Source organism: Pinus tabuliformis, chromosome 1_2 (assembly GCF_031772625.1).
Source record: "Pinus tabuliformis cultivar Carrire ecotype Pingquan chromosome 1_2, CPIR1, whole genome shotgun sequence".
NCBI classification, from domain to species: Eukaryota; Viridiplantae; Streptophyta; class Pinopsida; order Pinales; family Pinaceae; genus Pinus; species Pinus tabuliformis.
Genome location: NC_142298.1, coordinates 677,223,327 through 677,229,249, shown reverse-complemented (window position 1 = coordinate 677,229,249; position 5,923 = coordinate 677,223,327). Strand labels below are relative to the sequence as shown.

The 5,923-nt window shown below is 40.1% G+C and overlaps 1 long non-coding RNA gene across 2 annotated transcripts; it reads right to left on the bottom strand.

Moving 5' to 3' along the window:
- Positions 1-325: 325 nt before the first annotated feature.
- Positions 326-5,637, bottom strand: LOC149207499 (uncharacterized). Of its 2 annotated transcripts, none has more exons than XR_016252637.1 (9): positions 5,176-5,637; positions 4,930-5,042; positions 4,014-4,698; positions 3,328-3,877; positions 3,084-3,196; positions 2,388-2,858; positions 1,494-2,023; positions 1,280-1,361; positions 326-1,001 (listed from the first exon to the last, which is right to left on the bottom strand). It is a non-coding gene; the product is annotated as an uncharacterized LOC149207499 (long non-coding RNA). The 2 variants fall into 2 exon arrangements; XR_016252638.1 differs by having other exon boundaries at positions 4,014-4,686.
- Positions 5,638-5,923: the final 286 nt, after the last annotated feature.

Genomic DNA, 5,923 nt, shown 5'->3' with positions numbered 1-5,923 from the left:
AACAAACAATTTTGATTTAATACTTGTCTTCATAAAAGTTACGACTGATCAAAACGGTAACCAATTAAAGTTAAAGATCAACAAGCAAAGCAACATGTACAGCTTTTTCCCATTTTAACAGTGCGAATAAAAATTGATTAGTTAATTTACAAATATGGTCGCTCTTGCATACAGTCAAGCCACAAGCAGCTTTTACGGTTCAATTAACTTCATATGAGCAAGGCCCAAAAGCAAGAACTATATGTAATACATATCAAAGCAACAAAACTACCAGCCAACATTCCCCAAAATTCCCACAGGCAAGATTGTCGTTGTCTTCTTCTCATAAAAAGTAAGAAGGCGTTTCTTCATATTTATTGTCATCAATACAGCTTTGACTGTCATAAGAAGGGAAAAAAATTATGTATAGATCGAAATATTCAAAGCAAATAATTCTTTTGGATTGTTTTACAGGTCTTCCTGTAACAGGATCAATACAGTAGATTTTGGGCCTAAATTACCAGCAGTAATCCATGATCAGCAAAAGGATTCTGATAAAGTGTATTTACCACAGCCAAACTCATCTTATTCTTGGTAGTTGAGATGCAAGCCAGAAGCTAGCGTAGAGCACCCCAAGACAAAATATTCCTTCATATTGACTACCCTCAATACACCTTCCGCGTTCTTGATAACAACCAATGCAAAACATACAACCCCGAGACTCTGCAACTCTGATCTTTTCGTTTTGGCTACTTTCTGTGGTGCAGTCATAAACAAGCCTTCCATTATCCAGTCTACTGTCATCATCATATGAAACTGAATAATTGCAAGATTTAGGATAAGAATTGGTTTTAGTAACAATCTCTTCCTCTGTAAACCACCATCTAAAAGGTATTTCAGCTTCTAAAGGTGTCCTCTTGTTACCAGAGAAAAGCCATCAATCCTGACTGTTCCAGTTCCACTGCCGCACTGTAGACAATGACCTTTTTCACAATACGCTCTGCAGTTAACCTTGTTCAGCCCTGCAAACATAACTGCAAAACTAATAAATGAAGTGCATAATATACAGTCAGGGCACAGAGGTAAAAATTGCACACAAACACAACTGTATCGGAGAGATTAACCCTTTTTTTACAGCAAAAATTCATATGTCCATAGTATTTCAAGAAGAAACAGTTTGGAAAGCTCCGGGGGCAGCTCAATTGGCAAGTGCTGTGATAACAAAGTGTTATGTACCAAGAGATTTGAGGTTTAAATCCCTCCACTTACCCGTGTCTGTGGAAGGGGCATACTTACGCACCTAGATGTTATAGTGGTAGCAGTCAGAATCAACCCCATGTTACGCAACTATGAAACTGGCCCAGTTGCCAATTTGCCGATTACTGTAGTCATGAAAAAAAAGTAGAAACAATTAGGAACCCATTAAGTAATGTCTTCCAAGAATCACCACAGCACTCAGAGACTAAAACATCTATAGAAAATCTTTGAAATCTAGAAAAAGTAGAGGCCTTTACCCATTATGGATGATAGCGAAATACACAAGTCATCAGAAAAAGCAACCTAGCAGGCTGTGACCATCCTAGACTCAAGCATGTAATATCCCATCCTGGGATAAAGCACAAACCATTTCGGGATAGAGCATACAGACACGATCAAAACTGCTCGAGAATCTGTTATGTAGGGAACGAGGGAACCCCATCTGCTGCAATTTCAGACCATCAACAGCCCATACTGAAACTCCTCGGCCCTATTTGCAGCTTCAGTGTTTTCTTCTCTGTAGATATGTGAGAAACTGCTTTCATTAGCCATCCTTGTTGCATCCGGAAGCAGCAGGTTCTGATTATTGTATATCCTCCCCTGGTCCATTCCATCAACGGCTTTGAGTCCTCAAAGAATCACATATCGTCCACCTGCCTCTCCTTTGCTACTGCCAAAAGAACAAAGACAGCCCTAACCTCTTCCCAGTTTACTTGCTGACCTGACCAAGGCCACATTCTGCCAATAGAATAAAGACAGCCCTAACCTCTTCCCAGTTCTTCGGGCCCTGACCAACACCACAATAAAAGGTTAACTTGTGCCCTTAATCAGAGAAAGGCACTTGAGTAAGTGTATTATGACAACAGAAATGATTAAATAAACCCTAACAAATCCAATAACTAAAACGGCAAATCAACACTCACTCTATAATATTTTCTTCTCACAGTTCCCGTTAGTCAGATAACAAGCATGTTGATAAGCAGTATGTGCGTTCTTCATGGAAAAAGATGAACAGAAAGAAAGGAAAGCAAATAATTTTTTTGGATTGTTTTACATGTCTTCCTGTAACAGGATCAATACAGTAGATTTTGGGACTAAATTACCAGCAGTAATCAATGATCAGCAGAAGGATTCTGATAAAGTGTATTTACCACAGCCAAACTCTTCTTATTCTTGGTAGTTGAGATGCAAGCCAGAAGCTAGCATAGAGCACCCCAAGACAAAATATTCCTTCATATTGACTACCCTCAATACAACTTCCACGTTCTTGACAACAACCAATGCAAAACATACAACCCTGAGACTCTGCAACTCTGATCTTTTTGTTTTGGCTACTTTCTGTGGTGCAGTCATAAACAAGCCTTCCATTATCCAGTCTACTGTCATCATCATATGAAACTGAATATTTGCAAGCTTTTGGATAAGAATTGGTTTTAGTAACAATCTCTTCCACTGTAAACCACCATCTAAAAGGTAATTCAGCTTCTAAAGGTGTCTTCTTGTTACCAGAGAAAAGCCATCAATCCTGACTGTTCCAGTCCCACTGCCGCACTATAGACAATCACCTTTTTCACAATACGCTCTGCAGTTAACCTTGCAGTGCCGCAAACATAACTGCAAAACTAATAAATGAAGTGCATAATATACAGTCAGGGCACAGGGGTAAAAATTGCACACAAACAACTGTATCAGAGAGATTAAACTTTTTTTACAGCAAAAATTCATATGTCGATAGTATTTCAAGTAGAAACAGTTTGGAAAGCACCAGGGGGCAGCTCAATTGACAAGTGCTGTGATAATGAAGTGTTATGTACCAAGAGATTCGAGGTTTAAATCCCTCCACTTACCCGTGTCTGTGGAAGGGGCATACATCAGCGCCTAGATGTTATAGTGGTAGCAGTCAGAATCGACCCCCTGTTACGCAACTATGAAACTGGCCCAGTTGCCGATTTGCCGATTACTGTAGTCACGAAAAAATGTAGGAACAATTAGGAACCCATTATGTAATGTCTTCCAAGAATCACCACAGAACTCAGAGACTAAAACATCTATAGAAAATCTTCACAATCTAGAAAAAGTAGAGGCATTTACCCATTATGGATCATAGCAAAATGCACCAAGGCATCAGAAAAAGCAACCTAGCAGGCTGTGACCATGTCACCATCCTAGACTCAAGCATATGTAATATCCCATCCTGGGATAAAGCACAAACCATTTCGGGATAGAGCACACAGACACGATCAAAACTACTCAAGAATCTGTTATGCAGGGAACGAGGAAACCTCATCTGCTGCAATTTCAGACCATCAACAGCCCACACTGAAACTCCTGGGCCCTATTTGCAAGACTGTCAGCTTCAGTGTTTTCTTCTCTGTAGATATGTGAGAAACTGCTCTGATTAGCCATCCTTATTGCATCCAGAAGCAGCAGGTTCTGATTATTGTATATCCTCCCCTCGTCCATTCCATCAACGGCTTTGAGTCATCAAAGAATCGCATATTGCCCACCTGCCTCCCCTTTGCTACTGCCAAAAGAACAAAGACAGCCCTAACCTCTTCCCAGTTTACTTGCTGACCTGACCAAGGCCACATACTGCCAATAGAATAAAGACAGCCCTAACGTCTTCCCAGTTATTCGTGCCCTGACCAACACCACAATAAAAGGTTATCCTGTGCCCTTAATGAGAGAAAGGCACTTGAGTAAGTGTAATATGACAACAGAAATGATTAAATAAACCCAAACAAATCCAATAACTAAAACGGCAAATCAACACTCACTCTATAATATTTTCTTCTCACTGTTCCAGTTAGTCAGATAACAAGCATGTTGATAAGCAGTATGTGCGTTCTTCATGGAAAAAGATGAACAGAAAGAAAGGAAAGCAAATAATTTTTCTGGATTGTTTTACAGGTCTTCCTGTAACAGGATCAATACAGTAGATTTTGGGCCTAAATTACCAGCAGTAATCCATGATCAGCAGAAGGATTCTGATAAAGTGTATTTACCACAGCCAAACTCTTCTTATTCTTGGTAGTTGAGATGCAAGCCAGAAGCTAGCATAGAGCACCGCAAGACAAAATATTCCTTCATATTGACTACCCTCAATACAACTTCCACGTTCTTGACAACAACCAATGCAAAACATTCAACTCCGAGACTCTGCAACTCTGATCTTTTCGTTTTGGCTACTTTATGTGGTGCAGTCATACACAAGCCTTCCATTATCCAGTCTACTGTCATCATCATATGAAACTGAATAATTACAAGCTTTAGGATAAGAATTGGTTTTAGTAACAATCTCTTCCACTGTAAACCACCATCTAAAAGGTATTTCAGCTTCTAAAGGTGTCCTCTTGTCACCAGAGAAAAGCCATCAATCCTGACTGTTCCAGTCCCACTGCAGACAATGACCTTTTTCACAATACACTCTGCAGTTAACCTTGCACAGCCCTGCAAACATAACTGCAAAACTAATAAATGAAGTGCATAATATACAATCAGGGCACGGGTAAAAATTGCACACAAACAACTGTATCGGAGAGATTAACCCTTTTTAACAGCAAAAATTCATATGTCCAATTGTATTTCAAGTAGAAACAGTTTGGAAAGCCCCAGGGACAGCTCAATTGACAAGTGCTGTGATAACGAAGTGTTATGTACCAAGAGATTCGAGGTTTAAATCCCTCCACTTACCCGTGTCTGTGGAAGGGGCATACTTAAGCACCTAGATGTTATAGTGGTAGCAGTCGGAATTGACCCCCTGCTACGCAAGTATGAAACAGGCCCAGTTGCCGATTTGCCGATTACTATAGTCACGAAAAAAATTGTAGAAACAATTAGGAACCCATTAAGTAATGTCTTCCAAGAATCACCACAGTAATCAGAGACTAAAACATCTATAGAAAATCTTCAAAATCTAGAAACAGTAGAGGCATTTACCCATTGTGGATCAGAGCAAAATGCACCAAGGCATCAGAAAAAGCAACCTAGCAGGCTGTGACCATCCTAGACTCAAGCATGTAATATCCCATCCTGGGGTAAAGCACAAACCATTTCGGGATAGAGCACACAGACACGATCAAAACTACTCAAGAATCTGTTACGCGGGGAACGATGAAACCTCATCTGCTGCAATTTCAGACCATCAACAGCCCATACTGAAACTCCTCGGCCCTATTTGCAAGACTGTCAGCTTCAGTGCTTTCTTCTCTGTAGATATGTGAGAAACTGCTTTCATTAGCCATCCTTATTGCATCCGGAAGCAGCAGGTTCTGATTATTGTATATCCTCCCCTCATCCATTCCATCAACAGCTTTGAGTCCTCAAAGAATCGCATATCGTCCACCTGCCTCTCCTTTGCTACTGCCAAAAGAACAAAGACGGCCCTAACCTCTTCCCAGATTACTTGCTGACCTGACCAAGGCCACATACTACCAATAGAATAAAGATAGCCCTAACCTCTTTCCAGTTATTCGTGCCCTGACCAACACCACAATAAAAGGTTATCTTGTGCCCTTAATCAGAGAAAGGCACTTGAGTAAGTGTAATATGAAAACAGAAATGATTAAATAAACCCTAACAAATCCAATAACTAAAACGGCAAATCAACACTCACTCTATAATATTTTCTTCTCACTGTTCCAGTTAGTCAGATAACAAGAATGTTCATAATCAGTATGTGCATTCT